This window comes from Agelaius tricolor, unplaced genomic scaffold, assembly GCF_023055355.1.
Source record: "Agelaius tricolor isolate 1412-34295 unplaced genomic scaffold, bAgeTri1.0.p SCAF_7, whole genome shotgun sequence".
NCBI classification, from domain to species: domain Eukaryota; kingdom Metazoa; phylum Chordata; class Aves; order Passeriformes; family Icteridae; genus Agelaius; species Agelaius tricolor.
Window position 1 is genome coordinate 12,773,473 of NW_027269267.1, and position 18,224 is coordinate 12,791,696.

Sequence of the window (18,224 nt, forward strand, 5' to 3'; positions counted from 1 at the left end):
AGAGAAATTTCTAACTGAGATAAACTGACCTATTTCCATGTATACAGGCTACTTAAATGAAAATTTAGTGTTTGCAGTAATCCAAAGAGGGCTCCCATTTTTTTTTTAAATGAATATTGAAAGTTTCATTGATAATGAAACTTGAATACAATACTTGAATGATAATGAAACTTGAATACAAAAACAACTTCATACACAGTGAAATGCTATTTAACAAGTTGATTGCTTCTATTAAGTTGCCAGTCATAAAGATAGTGTTAACTTGAACTAGCAGGACTATTTCATCAACATAAGCTCTATGATTTTTCTCTGTATTATTTATTTCTTTTGTCTTTCATTTCCTCTTTCATTTTCTACTGGCATAGTATTTTGTAGTAAGTGAAGCATGAACACTCATTTTCACTTACAAAGCAGACCATTTACCTACTTGGAATATAAAGACATTTAGTACATTTGCCACTGTGTTTTTCATGTAGCAGACATAAAATACAGTGTGATTACAGAGAAAAGATGTGGGCTATATACTTAACACCTAATGTCTTGAGCAATTTTTATGGAAATATATATTCTGTTCTGCTTTCTCTCCTCTTCATGACTGTAACATTGCAGAATAGCAACAAATTGTTGTCTGTAACCCTTTGAGAATATTTTTGACTGATGAAATTTCTAACAGCAGATTATCAACATATATTCTAGCTTTGAAACAATACTGGAAGAAAAGAAGCATAATAAGACCTCTATTTTTGCTTTGTATAGTCAAGTATATTGTTTCTTAGATAGTAATTTGGCATAGCTATGAACAGGAGGTTCTTGTGCAGTTTGTGATACTGGAAATATTTATTTTTATCATTGTAAGAATCCTTATATGGATTTTCTATTTATTTTCTGCAGTGAAGATGGTCTGCCCACAATATATATATATATAATTTTGTAATGATCAATTCCAGTGAAGGACAGTCAGAGTCACTATTATTTAAATTATTATAAGCTTTTTCTCCAAAGGCCCTGCCTGAGAACTCTGTACCAAAAGGCCTTCAGCCAGGTTTCAACATGATCTTCACTAGCATTCACACAGTGAAATACAGGCTGATAAATGGGTGCAAAACTGGCAAAAAATCTCAGGTTGAAAGCTTATTTTCATCATTGGTTCAATGTCCAAATGGCAGCCATTCATGGATAGGCATTGCAGCAAATACTGTTTGTTAACAACCTAGGTGATAGAATGGTGTGCACCCTCACCCAGCTCACAGATGGTATCAAAATGGGGGAAGTGGTTCATTGCTGCCTGAAGTGACCTCAACAAAATAAATAAATAAAAAAAAAAGAAATAAAAAGGCATAAAAAAAACAAGCAAAGGAGAATGCAAAGCTCAATAGGACAAATTGCCTCATTCACCAGTACAATCCAAGGCAGACTGACTAAGAATTAGTTTTGCCAAAAAAGACCAGGTAAACATCAACCTGCACCAAAGAGGGCCAATTTCATTGTTGGTTTAACCCCACCCAGCAACTAGATACCACTCAGTCACTCCCAGTCCTGAGTGGAAACAAAAGTAAATACTCATGGCTTGAATTAAGAGCAGTTTAATAGTTGAAATGCACTAAAATATAATACTTATAATTATTATTTTATCTTAAATTATAATTGTAATGGAAAAGATAAAGAGAAAGGAATAAAATCCATATAAAACCCATGAAAAACACGGTGAACAATGCAATTGTTCACCACTGACTGATTCTCAGCCAATTCCTCAGCAGCCATCAACCTCTCCCGGCCAACTTCCCCCTGTTGATTGATTTGGCATCATGTTCTGTGATGTGGAATATTCCTTTGCCCAGTTTGGGTCATCTGCCCTGCTCCTGCTCCTTCCCCCCAGCAGCTCATGCAGCCCCTCACTGGCTGAGCATGAGGGATGGAAAAGTCCTCAGCTTAGAATGGGCTCTGAGAACTGCTAAACCACCAGTGAATTATCAATGGTTCTTACATGTCCCAGCGAGGCAATCCCATAGCCCTGCCTGGCACAAATATGTGCAAGCTCATTTATTCTGCTCCTCAGTGCCTTCTCACAAGGTGTTTATGGGTAGGAACACAAAACAGCCATTCTCAGTTTCACACTATGCAGTCATGGGTTTCCATGGGGTTACAAGAACAGAGTAAGAATCTAACACAATCTTTGGCTTTCACCTACACCCTTGTAAGAAACTTGTAAGTTTCAAGACCATGAAGCTAAAAGGTATTTGAACTCTTTCTGAGTTCAAAATGTATTAAAAAAATGTGATTCTTGAATTTCTCTCTGTGTCTTAACTATGGAAATCTTTGTACAGAATCTGCATGGGCAGGATACTCAAACAAAAGGCTTCAAAGACTTTGTTAAATTTCTGCCCATCAAGTCACCTTACACACCATTTTGTTACAGTTCTGTACTGTAAATGGTGTCTTTATTTCATGGGACTATTTTCTATGCTTTTTACTTGGTGTTTCAAAGCACTTTGAATATGAGTAAGTGGTAAATACACTTAAGCCTGTGTAAGTAGCCACTTTGATTATGTAAACTCCCGTCTTAAGAGATTTCTAAGTATCTCCATAAATAGAAAACAATTTGCTTCTAAGAAAAAAACGTTTTGTGTTAGTCCCTAGAATGCTATAGTTGAATGTTACTTGTTATGTTAATTGTCTGCTTGCATATCTATTCTCACTTCTCAATAATTCAACACAAGATGAATTATATGAGCCAGAACTAATAAACTTTCGAGATAGCTCCTTGTTCCGAGAAAGAAGTAGACATTTGTGCACCAGAAGTTCTAAGCAACTTGACAAAGAAAATACTTCTTGCCAAAAAAATACTAGGAGACATTCTACTGTAAGAACTGATAGTTTTGACTGCAGAACATTTTTATCCATATTAGCAGAGAGTTTTTATAAGAAGAACTTTGAAGTGTTTGTTGTAGTTTGACCCTAGCCAGCAGCCAAGTCCCAGGCAGCTGCTCACTCCTCCCCTCTGGCAGGATCAGGGAGATAATCAGAAGGGTAAAAGCTGGAAATCTTGTGGGTTGAGATAAAGACATCTTCATAGAGAAAGAAACTCCTGTGCTCACTAGCAAAGCAAAACAAGGAATTCATTCACTGCTTCCCAAGGGCAGGCAGGGGTTCAGCCATCCTGGGGAGAGCAGAGCCCCATCACACCTGATAGTTACCTGGGAAGACAAACACCATCACTCCAAACATTATCCCCTTCCTCCTTCTTCTCACCACTTTAAATATTGAGCAAGATGTCCCAGGGTCTGGGATACCCCTGTGGTCAGCTGGGGTCACCTGTCCCAGCTCTGTCTCCTCCCAGCCACACCAGCCCCTCACCAGTGTGGCTGTAGGAAAAGCAGAAAAGGCCTTGGCTCTGTGTAAGCCCTGCTCAGCAATAACAAAAACATCTCTGTGTGATCAACCCTGTGCTCAGCACAAATCCAATACACAGCCCCATACCAGCCACTGGGAAGAAAATTAACTCTACCCCAGCCAAAAGCAGCACAGTGCTGAATCTTTAACCTCATGAGAAACTTGGCAAAATTCTCATCTAGACATCAGTACTATTTAGAAAACTCTGCAAGCCTATTTCCAGAAAATTAAATGCTTTTCCTTTTCTAAGTATAGACTTGTCCACAAAATAAAATATCAACTAGAACCCAAGGAAATTTTAAATTGTGCATAAAACAAATTCTATGACATATCACGCTTCCAAGTTCAAGAAAAATAGTGAAAATGTACTCACTCTTATTATCCCCATGCAGAGTATAGTGCTATTAAAAATCTGCCATATTTACTTCTTGACTTTTTAGAAGATCCCAAAGAAAACTAAATTTACCAGAACAAGATATTTGGCCTATTTTTCACCTTCACTATTCAAAATGGTCATCACAACTGTCCAAAATTTAGTAATATTACAATACATCTGGGGAAAATCTTAGAAAAGGAAGTTAATTTAGGAAAGAATTTTTGTAACTACAAGTTTCTAGTTCTCTTAGAGCAGCTGTATGTCTTGGCTAAAAAACGACCTAAGAAAGAACAATCTTTTCCTTTTATATATAAGGATCCTATTATGATTTTAGATAAGAAAAGATTCACTGGATAGCTGTATTGCTTTTTTCAATAGCATGCCTTCTTAGAGGACATTGCTGGCATGAAATATGTGTGGTTGTTTTCCCTCATATAAACTGCCATAGAAATCAAACAGTTGATAAACTGCAGGTAAGTGATGGTCTTAGTTTGCTCGTTGCTTTGAGAATTATTTTACATGCTATAGCTGTTGCCACAGAAATGCCTGTATTACACCTTTGTGTTTAGCTTGCAGATTTGTCCAGTTCAGTACAGGTTGTGAAGATTTTACATGTTAGTGACCTGAGTAGAGTTTCATCCTGATGTCCTTAAACTACTCACTGCTGAGGTTACAGTTCCCCAAAGCAGTTTCATTTGCTGATATTATCATCTTCACAGCATCTCAAGAACTGTATACTATGTTTAACTTATTATTTTAGTACCAGAAAGATTCCCATTACCATTGGAAAAGCTTTCATTTTCTTGTCCTCTAACTTTCACTCCCACAAGTATGCATATTTGCTGAAAGTAAACTTTATATGTAAACTTTCCTGTAACAATGTGTATCCCTAGACCGTGATGGAGTAAGGGTTTGGATTTAGCACTTTTATCATCTTCTGAATCATTCCCATCTGCAGTGCAAAGTCCCTCACCATCTGTACCGTGCCTGATAACTTATGCAGGCAATACAAATACTCTTCTCTTATTTCCATCAAGGGCATTTTTTAAAACATGAGCCATTTCTCTTGCAGGTCCTAATTCAGCAAAATACAGGACCTATACATAACAATCAACCATTTTTCATCAAACTGAATGACTGATGACAAATTATCTCAATTTCTTTTGGGAATGTTTCTCTCTAGGAATGAGACTAGCTAGATCTTGCACCCTCAGACACTGCAGTGCTGGCCCACCACACACAGCCCTTGTGAGCTCAGGCACTACACTACTCTGGCTGCTTTCACTCAGAAATTCCCATGGTCTGGTGCACACAGGTAGAGAGCCTCTATTACCCAGAAAAATAGTCAGAAATTAAGTTTAATGAGAAGAAATGACAGACTGAAATGTCAGGAATAGACCTTTTTTAATGTTTAATGGAAGAAATGACAGATCAGGCACAGGGCACAGCCATTCAAGCACTGTAGCCAGCTGCTGCTTACATGACTAAGCTCTTTCATCCCCTTATCTTTCTATTTCTCTTGTTCCTTCTCCAGCCACTCTAAATCCCAAAGGTATCTGCAAGTCTTCCTCTGGCCCCATGGTAATGGGTGTCCATCCTGGCCGTGGGGCTGATCACTTTCTGTAGCTGAGACAGGTTACCCTCAAACCTCTGCCCTGCTTTGTTTGTATGGCAATTCTTTATCACCTAACAGAATTCTTTATCCCATAACAGTGCTATCCATGATAATTTAGGGTAAATCAAAGCCTTTGAGAAGATAAAAATATTATCTTCTGAAGCACAGGGGAGAATAAAGTGTTGCAATCTTAAAAGGCACCAGAACAGAGAAGGAAGAAATGAGATAAGGTGTGCATGGATTATTCCAGTTGGTGATCTGCACAGATCATGTCTGTGCTACTCATGGAGAGAAAGCCTTCCAAGGTAGCCAGCAACAAAACTATTATTTTCTTCTACTCCAAACATCAGTTTTATTCTTACACTGTGCATTGGGTTTGTGTGGCAGGTTTTTGGTAGCAGGAGGGGGACTACAGGGGTGGCTTCTGTAAGCAGCTGCCAAAAGCTTCCTCTGTGTTGGACAAAGCCAATGATGAATCCAGGATGGACCAGGCTGCTGCTGCCAGTGCTGGGCCAATCAGAAATGGTGGCAACGCCTCTGCAATAATATATTTAAGAAGGTGAAAAATTTATTGTGCAGAAGTAATTGCATCCAGAGAAGAGTGGAGTGAGAATATACGAGAGAATCAACTCTGCAGCCACCAAGGCCAGTCACCAAGGAGGGCCCAGGCCCAGGGGAGAGATTCCCCTGCAGGCCGTGGTGCTGGATAGGGTGAAGCAGCTGTCCCTGCAGCCCGTGGAGTTCCAGAGGAAAGAAAACATCCACAGGCAGCCCATGGAGGAGATCCATGCAGGAGCATGTGAGTGTCTGAAGGATCCATGGGGAAACTCATGCTGGAGCAGGCTCCTGAGAGGGAGCCACAGACCTGTGGAGAGAGAAGCCCACACTGGAGCAGGTTTCCTGGTAGGACTAATGACCCTGTGGAAGGTACACAAGCTGGAGCTGCTCATGAGGAACTGTAGCCCATGGGAAGGATTCATGCTGGAGAAGTTCACAGAGAACTGTGGGAGGGAACCCACACTGGGGAAGAAGAAGAAACCCTCTCCTTGAGCAGTGGCCCGAGCAACCCGTGATGAGCTGACCATAACCCCCATTCCCATCTCCCTGCGCTGCTGGGGGAGGAGTCAGAGCTGGGAAAGAGGGAGAGGTGGGGGGAAATTTTTATAAGATTTGTTTTACTTCTCATTATCTTACTCTGATTTTGGTTGGTAATAAACTCATTTTGTATCTCTAAGTCAGTCCTGTTCTGCTTGTGACAGTAACTGGTGAGTGATCTCTCCCTGTCCTTATCTCAACATATGATTCTTTCAATATATTTTCTTATCCATGTCCAGCTGAGGAGGGGAGTGACAGAGCAGCTTTATTTGTAGTAATTTATTATATAACAAATACAGCATTGATAAAATGAGTACATGTGCTAAAGATCAGGATATTGCTGATAGTGAACTGAAGATAAATATCTCACTGCTGGGCTGCATCATATATGCATATACTGGAAAGATATAGTTAAAAAAAATCTTGCCAACTTAAATTGTCATAATTAAAAGATACTCTAATAACATGGTTGTAAAGAACATTTCCCATGCTAAGAAGATAATAAGCCTTATTTTCAAGACCAATTAATCTAATTTCAGTGTTCAGATATTTCTATGCATTTGTCAGAAAGGTTGAATATTTTTCTCATAAGTAGATGTAATTTTCACAAAGAAATCACCTTCAAATATTCTCTTAAATAGTCAAAGTTGATTTTCTTAAATCTAACATCTCAAGCTTTATATTCTTAGCCTTTCAACCACTATTTTCAAAATTTTCTGATTGTTTTATAAAATTTTTCACATGTACTAAAAACAATTGACATATAGTTGTACAGATTTGCCATTACAAAAGCTAAAAACCCCCAGACTATGCAACATATCTGTACTGGTTTAGATAATACAATACTTTATTGGTTTAGCTATGTTTAAATTGGAAGTAATTAATATTAATTCTAAATATTTTAAATAATTATAATATTAAGTCTTAAAAAATGTAATAAATTTTGGAACAATACTGCCTCATTTGGGACAGAGCCTCTTTCTTAATCTGAATGGAGAATAGATATTTAGCATTTTCCTAAGGAGATTTCCATCATATGTATTCTGAGCTTCTTATGTAATTCATAATGACATCTATAATGGATATATACTCACATTTTCATTCAACTAGAAGTGAGGGATTTTTGCTTTACTTCTTTCAATTTTATGATCTACAATTTGCTAGTTCTCTAACAGGACCAAATCTCCATTTGATTTTATTCCGTCTGAAAATGTATTTTGGTTTTCCTTAACTCCATTAGGCATTGGTTTACTTTCACTTTTGTTTTTCCCCCCTCCTCTGCCTCAGGAAATTTTACATTATTTTTATTGATTTTTTTTTGCATTTGCTGAACAATGCTTGAGTATGTCAGCGCTTGCTTCTTTCTTTAAATTTCATGTATTTATGGAAAAGTTACTTTAAACTCTATTAAAACTGTTTAAAGTTCAGAAAATATGTATTCAATGAGTGTAATGAACTTCAGATCCAAGTCAGTATGACTAAACCATAGACAGTATAAGAACTTCACCGCTGTAGAAAATTCCCTTTTCTCTTCTTTCATACTTTTGCCAGTCCAAAGTCTTATTTCTTTGATCAGATTTCAGGTCATCTTAACTTTTTTTTTGAAGTCTGTGTCTTCTGAAATGATGACCGTTTTTATCTTTTCACCTCCATACATAAGTTTTTTTGGTTATTCAGTTTTCGGGTTTTTTGTTTGTTTTTCTCTTGGTTTGTTGGTTTTCTTTTCAATTTCAATCTCTCACTTTGCTAGCCAAAAGTTTCACACCAAAATTTCCACTTCTTCCTGTATTCAGCCTACTGAAATACTGCTGATTTAAGCACAGATAGGAAACTACAGCTCTCAAGGAGTTAAGATTAAAATATAGTTTAGACCCCATTCCAAAATACACATGTTGATATCCTGTACTGTGTTTGCCAGTAGATAAAAAAAAGTGCAGTAAATACATGGGAATTCACATATCTAGTTGGACTCCTGCAAACTCTGTCCTTTTGATCCCTTGCTATATTTGGCTAATATGACTGGAATTACCAACATAAGAAGGATGTGGACTTACTGCAGCATGTCCAGAGAAGGGCCATGAAGGCATTCTGGGGGCTGGAGCACCTCTCCTCTAAATCTGGGACACCTGGGCTTATTCAGCCTGGAAAAGAGAAGGCTCCAGGGAGGCTTCTTAGCAGCCTTACAGTAACAAGTGATCTTCCAAAAAGGCTGGAGAGGGATTCCTTGCAAGAGCATGTAGTGACAGGACAAGGGGGAATGGCTCTGAACTGGGAGGGGGCAGGTTAATGTTAAATGTTAGAAAGGAAATTTTAGTTTATAAGGGTGGTGAGACACTGGCACAGGTTGCCCAGAGAAGTGGCTGATGCTCCATGCCTGGAAGTGCTCAAGGCCAGGTTACAGGAGCTTGAGCAACCTGGTTTAGTGGAAAGTGTCCCTGCCCATAGCAGGGAGGTTGGAATAAATGATCTTTAAGGCTCCATTCAGCCCAAACCATCCTGGATCTGTGATTATTCAACAGCACCATTTGGATTCTGAAATTTCTTTTCTGCAAGTCTTTGTGTGAGTGTATGAAGTGCTGTCATTTCTCAGATCAAGATGTGTTGTTTGTTCATAAATTACACTTACTCTTATAAACATAACATTTTAAATAGTCAGACACCATCTTGGCAGGGTTTAGAAATACTGCTTGAAGAAATACTGAATGTCTGATGTCTTTCAAACACTACTTAGCATCTCATGAGTTTTAATTGTCTAAAAAAGACAATGTCAATCTCTGACAGTTTCAAGAATTCATGTAGAAAGTGCCCAGATCTTTATCAAATGAATGAATAAATAACATATCAAATTTTCAATGGCATTTTTTCTTAAACGATTTCAATTGTTTTTCCAGAATACTTTGTTCATTCAGAAATTACTGTTTTCAACTGTTTCTTGAATTCTAACATTGTCAGAACTAACTTTCCTGTGCCATTAAATAAAAAAAAATTAAAAAGGCATATGGGATAGGCATTTTCCCATGAGTACTCAGATATACCTGGGATTTTTTTTGAACTAGATAGCTTCTTTTTACCTCACTCATACACAGTGCATAAGTTTCTTCTTTACCAGAAGTTCTTTGTGAAGAAGCATTTGATCGTTAATCTGTGTACAGCCAGAAAAAAGGAAAGCTCATTCCTGCATTAGCAACCTCATTTCCAAAGAGGATTACTCTCATATGCAAAGATCAATGAAAGTATTATTAAATCTCCCAGCCCTCTTGCCTTCCTGTGCAAAGCTGATATTACCAATTATTTTAAATATGTCTGACTCTAATTATAGTGAAATATTTTTGGCATGAAGTGGACGGATGTTGAATATTTTATATCAGCCTGATCTCAGAAGGAGTTCTAAACTATTTAATACCTTAGAAGATGTCATTGGGCTAAAAGGGATCACTTTAATAACAATCCATCTCACTATCATTTTTGTCAACTGTATGTACATTTAATTTTTCTTCCTAACAAATGATTTACCCTTTTTCTGTCTGATAAAACAATGGATCAGTTGACCCTGGGTTACTAAATTTCCATACTTATTTCAATTCTGGAGCTTTTGAATGGTTTAATTTATCTCTTACCTCAGAAGGTGCCTTAAGCTATTTTCCTCTACTATGTAAAAAAAGTTCTTGTGTCAAATATGCTTGAGCAAAAACATCAAAATACTTATGGCAGCAGAGCATTTGGCCAAACATTTAAATGACTGTATAATCTGTGGCATACTTGGAATAAACTTCTGCTATAAAAACAATTCTAAAGTCAGTGAAATCTAATAAAAAATGACACTTGAATACAATAAACTAAGAACAGTAGCTTTAATGAAAAGTATCCAAAATATACAGTTGTGCATAGAGAAATAATTTTGAATTTATACTTTGCAGATAGTCATATCTCAGATGTTGGAGGATAGCAGGAAACAAACAAGCAAGCAAATGACATCCAAACATCTCGTTCAGAGAAATGAAAAAAAAGCCAAAACAAAACAAATCCTGTGGATCTTGACAATTATACTTTCATTGTATTTCTCTGATTCTATTCTACGATATTGCCTTCCCATTTATTTAACCTGGCATGTCCTCCCTTGCAAAATACATTGCAATATCTGTAGAAATGGCAATAATTTCCCACAGGACACTTAACATTTCCACCATTTCAGGACTACATTTTAAATTTACATTTCCCTGGGGCTGTAAGTATTGAGACAATTGTCCAGATGCAGAACTGCAGACAATGTCTGTGGTGTGCAGCTTGAGACGAGGTGTCCTCAATCAAGTTTTAGCATAGTTCTGGTTTATCAGAGGAAATGGGACCAGATTTGCAACCGAAAATAGGTTCAATGGAGAGCCAGTGACACCCATCTTGATTTACAGCACGTATCTTGCAGAAGACTCTGTGGCATGGTGCCCACTCCAATCACCTTTTGTTAGCTTGGAATTTATGTTAGGAAAAACTCTGCTGGAGGAGAAAAAACCAGTTAATGGATCATCTGAGAATCATAAAATAAATAGAACAAAACTGAATTGTGATCTATTCTAAAGTTTTTTCTTAGTCTGTATGCGCATTTAGAATACAATTCAATTCTTAATTTTTTGAGTAATTTGGGCTGGAAATTTTCATCATTGTCTGCAACATAGCGATTGTTGTTTGACTAAAGAAGAAAATTAAGTAATACTAAAATAAAAGTCTGATCATGCTTATAGTCATCTAGTTTTTTGGGTTTTTTTTTTCTTTAAGAAAAGGAGAAAAATGCTATTATTCCAAATGTAGCAGGTTTGGTATCCTGGGCTGTATCAGTAATTGTGTTTCCTGCAGGACCAGGGAAGTGATTCACCCCTGTGTACTTGGTACTGCTGAGGCCACACCTGGAGCCCTGTGTCCAATTCTGGGTCCCTGAATTCTGGGAAGATCTTGAAGGCCTGGAGCAAGTCCAGAGAAGGGTGATGAAGCTGGCGAAGATTCTTGAACACAAGACCTGTGAGGAGTGGCTGTAGAGGCTGGGCTTGTTTAGCCTGGAACAAAGACAGCTCCAGGCAGACGTTATCACTCTCTATGGCTCCCTAAGAGGAGGTTCTAGCCAGGTGGGGTTGGTTTGTACTCCCAGACAAGCAGCAACAGAACGTAACCTCCAAGTGGATCAGGGGAGGTTTAGGTTGGACATTAGAAAAATTTCCGTCACAGAAAGGGTGGTTTAGACACTGGATTGGGCTGCCAGGGAGGTGGTGGAGCCACCACCCCTGGAGGTGTTTAAGGAAAGGTTGGATGCAGCACTCAGAACCATGGTCTATATGGCAGTTGGTGTCTGGTCATGGGCTGGACTTGATGTTCTCAGAAGTATTTTCCAAGGATTCCATGATTCTGTGTGAAGTAAATTAATAACTTAATTTGTGTTTTCAGGAAGGAACCTTTCCATTCCATTGACCTATGCTAACCAACAGCTCTTCTTACAGCAATAAAATGTTTCAAAGGATAGTTGCAGACCGAGACAAAATAACTTGCCCTAGTAAGAATACAATTAGCCTTAAAATGTGTCTTTCAAGAGATGTATTCTCATAATTTCTTTTTTCTTTTTTTTTTTTTCCACAAAGAAGAGGTCAGTTGCTCCATTCTTGAGGTGACAACCCATCACCTTCTCAGTAAGAAGAAAAAAGGTAAGATCCTTGCCTGATAAGAGCAACATATACTTTCAAGGGATAGGGAGATGAAAGCAGTAAAGCATCCAGAGAAATGTGTTCTCTTGGATCTGAATATTTGTGTCCCATTTAATTCCCAGAGTAATGTGGTTTAGAACCACTCATAAGCTACAATTTATTTCCTTTTTCTTTGACATGTTGCTAAAGGTATTATTATAAAAGGATACTAAAAATTAAGGAGTATTAGTATTTATAATATCATAGTATTTAACTATATACTTATAACAGAATGTAGATTCTAGCCATTCTATTTTATGGTGTCAGGGTTTTAACATAGATGGACAATCCTCTGCAGTATTTAGGCTGTAGTCAATCTTTGAGTAAAGAACATCTTGCAGAAGAATGTTGCCTAAATGATATTAAATATGAAAAATAAGGAGTTGTTGCAGGTTATTCAGCTTTTTAGGTTTTTCTAAACTTAACTGACATTCCCAGTTCATCTCTGGTAAAAGCCCACACACAATATAAGCTGTTTTGTGGATTAGCTGAAATATTAGTGGTTTAGAGCAGTTAATTAATGATTATTGAATGGAATGAATAGTAAAATATTGTTTTCCTGTGATAGCCTAAATTAGGGAGTAATTTGAGATTGAAAGCTTCTAAGCAGGAGTCTTGAATAATTCTATTCACTCAAACTATGCATGGGGCATTTAGAAAATGTTTCAGTGTTTATCACAACACTGTTACAAATTTTTAAGCTTGATTAGAGCCAAGGTCATTGCAAGTTACTGCATAGCAAAACTGTTGCCAAACTTATTCTGTAAAATAACAAGATAGAGGTTTTTATTCTTTCTAGAGGGTTATGTAAAAGGAAATTTTTGGTGGCAATGGTCATCAAAAGAATGACATTTTCTTGTGCAGAAGATCAGTTCATACTCTGAAAAAGCCTCTTGTTGCATTTAACATGATCATCTACATTAACAATGGATGCACAGCACCTACAGACAGATGAAGGAAAGTAGTATGGTTTAAAAGCTATTTATTTAGCTGCACAGTGTTCCCTGTTTCTCTGGCCTCCTAAATCAAAGGTCAGACTGAAAGCCAGATACTCTTTGACTTAGTTAATGGTCATATACAGGACAGGCTTCAAGAGAAGTTTAAAAAAAACCCCAAAACTATCAAAACCACCAAATCCCAAACCTTCCCCAAAAGACAAAGATACCTAAAATACCACATCAAAAGGCTCATTTTAGCAATTCTAAGGGTACTAAAGTCCTCATGAGAAAAAGGGTGAGGAAGAATATTTTTCATCATTGAGGGAAAACAAAATTTTAGGATGGGATTTAGCTACTTTGTAGTACATTTGGTCTGTGTCATGGATTTTAGCCAGGTCTTTTTAATTCTCCATGCTTCAGGTCCTGCCAGATATGTGTCACATTCATGCTGCCCTTGCCCATCTCTATTATCTTTACCAAGACTATGAAATACATGAGCCAGGAAGACTTACTATTTCAAAAATAATATATATATCTGTAGATCCTGTCCTGCATTGCTTAGAGTTCTTCAGAGCAGTCTCAATTATTTATGGAGTTTACACTTTGTCTAGAAGCAGAGCTATTGTTTATGTAGCCTGCAGAGTCTAAGTATTTCTCTTAGTATTTTTCTTATGAATGGATACCTCAGACTGCTTATCATTCCATGCTCTGCTGCGTCCTACCTCATTAGTCCTGGAGGAGTGTTGGCAGAATTAATAGGAAAGACTCCAGGAATTTTCACTGTTGCAGAGCCACTTCTGCACATCGTGCAGGATGCATCCAAATATCTGCAGTGCAGCTTCATGGACTTGGATAAGACTTTTTTTTCTTTTTTCCTAGCTAGAGAACTGAAATGAAGTCAATATTTTATTTTGGTTGCCTTTTGGTTTTGTGCTTATTTGTTTCTCTCTTAAGTAGCTAAATGGAAAAATGTAACTCAAAACCAGTGGAATTCTGTCTGCCATTTAGTGAGTAGTACAGAGACCTTCCTCCACAGCAGAATTTTCTGCATACTGGACTGTCCCACTCACAGATTACTTCAAAAGCATTTCTCCCCTGCTTCTTGTAGGAAAGGATCACACAAGTGTTTTCACATGATTTCTAAAAGGAGACCTTAAATATTGTTCTATAAATCTATTATTCAAAATACAGAATTTAATCTTTTACACTTTCATGGAAATCTCTCAAACATGTCTGAGAGTCTTAGCCATTCAAACTTTTTATTATTAGTTAATGCACTGATCTTGACTGCAAGTGTATGGAAGGTGAACATTTCAGTTCAGCATAGAAACCAAGATGAGGTTCATAAATCTGCTCAGGTTTCTATCTCTAGAGCTCAGACCCTGCAGAGAGGTCACCTGCTGTCAGCTGCAATTATGCAGCCAGGAACCTGCATCAGCCAGTGCAGGACAGAGAAATCAACAACTTGGGAATGAGCCAGTCTATTTTGTTTAGGAAAAAAAGTTGAAAAAGCATAGGGGTATGTACTTGAAGGGACTTCTCCTAGCCTGCTGTAAATGCATACTTGAAGAGTGTTTGCATACTGTACTTATTGAATTCTTCTGAAAAACTGAGAAAATATTTCTAAATGTCACTTTGTGGTCATTTTTGGCAAAAAACCCCCAAAACCTAGATAACAGAAAGAATTAAAAAGCAAAATTTTTTTTTGTATACATATTTAATGTGAAGAAGACTCTCCAACAAGTTATTCTTTCAGAAGCTGTTCAGCCACATTATTGTAAAGGAGAAAATAAGGAGAAGTGGTGCTAGAATGTGGAGAGGGAATCAGCCCACACTGAATGTGCACACAGGCATGGACACCAATGATCTGATCCTGCCTGGAGGGAGACTCCCAGTCCATTGCTGTCCAGGGCATTTTCATGGAGATAATAGAGTCACTAGCAGTGACTCTATTATCAGCAAGTGTTTCACCTGGTTTTGGAGTGCATGTGGAAATAAGGTGGGAGAATCTAAGGCATCTAGAGTGGTACTGGAAGTCACAGCTTAGGTTTGGCATATCTCAGATCACGGTATCTGTATGTGCTTCCATGCATGTGTGGACTTCATGTGCCTGGTGGCCTTTTTCACACATCCTAATTCAGCTACCCCAGAGCAGAGCACAATTCATTCAGTTTCTGAGTCATACCAGTCAGGGTCACATAAAGTTCTTGGACTCCCAAGGATCTTTCAGAAAACATTAAATTCCTCTGGGCAGCTAATTTGCAATCTGAGAGTCTTCATGTGGTCTAGGTCCTATAGAGTTCAATGGAGATATTTTTGATGCAGTAAACAGATAATTTTATTGTAGACCAGACCCAGCTATCTCCTTTAGTGTGAGCTGAAATATGCTACAGACTATAAATTCACTGAGTAGCTCTTGATGACTTTATCAAGAACTCAGAACTGTGGAGGCACATATGACTCTAACATGATGTCTCAGAGTTTTTTACCAACCTCATATACTTGTGAAATGGCGACAAAGTTAATAAGTAATAATGACAATTTACAAAAAAAGCCAAGATCAAAGAACACATTCCCAGGCATTTGCTGCTTACAAAAATTAGCACCATGGGACTTGATGTGGCAACTGCTTCTTGATCTGTATTTTCAAGAAAGGATATCTCTGCTTGTCAGAAGTCTAACAAAGTATTCAGTCTCATAGACATGACAGTGTCAAAACTGTAACTCACTTTTATCTTCTAAGACTTGTACGTGTCTTCCATATACCACATATATTTCCAGGAAAATCTATCACCCTTCATCCTTCGGAGCATGTGACATTTCGTTCAGCGTTTTTTGGGCAGATAAATTCTATGGAAAAGAAAGCAAAATACATTTCAATCACATAGCCTCGTAAGGAATATGTACTTAGCAACTGCATTACTTGCCATAGAACTGTAAGTTTTTAGTCGAAGAAATGAGTCTGTGGCTTTATAAAACAATTTTTTTTTTCTTTAACAAAAGAAAATAAAAAAGCAATAAAAATTTAAAACCTAGTGGTGCTGATGAAAAAATCATGAGGTTGGTTTTGTCTATTTCATTCATAAGTAGATAAATTTAGTTGAAAATTATTAGATTGCAGAACAGAGTCCTTCATACAATAATATAATCAGTATAAAAACTTGCACAATTTTGGATTCCTACTGCTGCCACCAAAATATTATTGTGATGTGTCAATGGCCATGCAGATTTAAGAAGAATGCCCTAATTAGCTCGTAATTATGTAAATATGTGTTTTTTTTAATAGCAAATAAGTTATCATGTGATGAGTAAAGGCAGTTTAACTTTCCTCACTTCTAATAATTTTATTAAGTATTCACAGCTTGCATGTTATGGATTCAAACTTCCTATAGCTTTGATATACAATTTAGCATTAGGCAGTTGGAGTGCTATCTTTGAATTTATCAGATGAATTGCTTGAATTTAATTTGGGCAGAAAGACACCTATTGAGGAAAACTATTTTCAGTTAGGCAATGAGCTGTTAACAGTAATGTTTGGAATAAATACATTTTATCAGCATTTACAAAGGCACCCTACTAGGTAGCAAGCAGAATAGTACATTTCATGGTGCAATGTAATTTCTTTGCCCTAAAAATAGCATATTTTTCCTCTTTCAAATTCAAGAATCTTGTAGGGACAGTGTTACATTTGTTTTGCCTCCAAGTACAGTTGCAATACTTTAAAGGGATGACATTTTGCAAACAAAATGTATTTCTTTACCTTACAGAAAGAAATGTATAAAGCAGTTCTCTTTTAAAAATGTGTATTTGGTAATGCATATTTTGGAACATATAGATTTTTTTGTAGGTGTTTAGAAAGAAAGGGAAAAAATATGGTATTGTAAGGCACTACAAACTGTAGATCTTCATTAACAGTCTCTGAAGGCACTAGAACTCCATGGCATTGCAAAAGAGATGTTTGTTTTTCTTTTAGAGGATGAAAGCTTTGACACAGATGCAGCCTTGGAAACATGAGTGGCAAAAAATCTCAGAAGGCTGAATGCTCCTGAGACAGGAGGTTCAAATAGTGCAGTATTTAAATAGCGATATTTAAATATATCTTGGTATGAAAGAGTTAGAAGAAGCTAACCAAGTGTCACAAAGACTGAGGAGATAAAGACAGGCCAGCATCAGCTGCTGTATGAACTGCTGGTGACTCAGACTTTGCCATTATTTTTTTTTAACCAGTAATCCAAATACTTTTGTATGCAAGTACATGAAACAGTACGGTCAAACATTTGTCCTGCATGGACCCCAGCATGGACCCCAACACGGACCCCAGCAAAAGTAATCAAAATAAATAAACATAATTAAAATAATATCATTTAAAAAGTAAGGAATATAGAAATAAAGACTTATAATTCAATGTTTTTTCCAATTCTTGAAAGCACAGTCTAATAAAATTGCTGAAGATTTTTAAGTAATAAAGTACCAACACAAACAATGCTAAAATCCTGCAAAACTCATGTTTCATATTCCTAATTTTGAAAATGCCAAATTTCTTGGTAAGACACTGTAGATGTCATATTCACAGAGGTCTGCAATTCATTAAACTTCCTATATATGTTTTCATATATACATAAGTAGGAACTAGAGCACAAAGCTCAATCTCAGTTCAGCAGTCTTTCAGATCTGAACATGTGAGTACTTAATCTTACAGCTATGTTATGTTTTATTTTAGGTTAATTTTGTTGAAATTAAAATATTATTTCACATTGTCTCCAAATTTTGTATGCATAATGCATATTATTGCCTGTGATCTTCTCAGGGAATGTGACAAATAAAGTCACAGAAAAAGTCTAGGAAAAGAAGTAGCTTACTGCTTTTATTACTTTTGTGAGAATCTTTATTGATGGTTGTTTATTCTTTTTCTATGTTGCAGTTACTGTATACTGAATTTATTGAATTACAAGCAAGAGTAGGATGCTTCCCAGATGAATGATTCGTTGCCATATTTAAATAAAAAATGTAATTTTTTTTGTCTGAAAAAACATAATTGACATGTAAATGAAGCTATCACAATGACAGTCTACAAATGGATATTAGAA

General features: G+C 36.9%; 1 long non-coding RNA gene across 1 annotated transcript in view; it reads right to left on the reverse strand.

Moving 5' to 3' along the window:
- Positions 1 to 15,866: 15,866 nt before the first annotated feature.
- Positions 15,867 to 18,224, reverse strand: part of LOC139591913 (uncharacterized) — a 147,028-nt gene continuing 144,670 nt past the window's right edge. Inside the window, exon 3 of the long non-coding RNA XR_011679793.1 lies at positions 15,867 to 15,987. This is a non-coding gene — a long non-coding RNA (uncharacterized lncRNA). The remainder of the gene's footprint in view (positions 15,988 to 18,224) is intronic.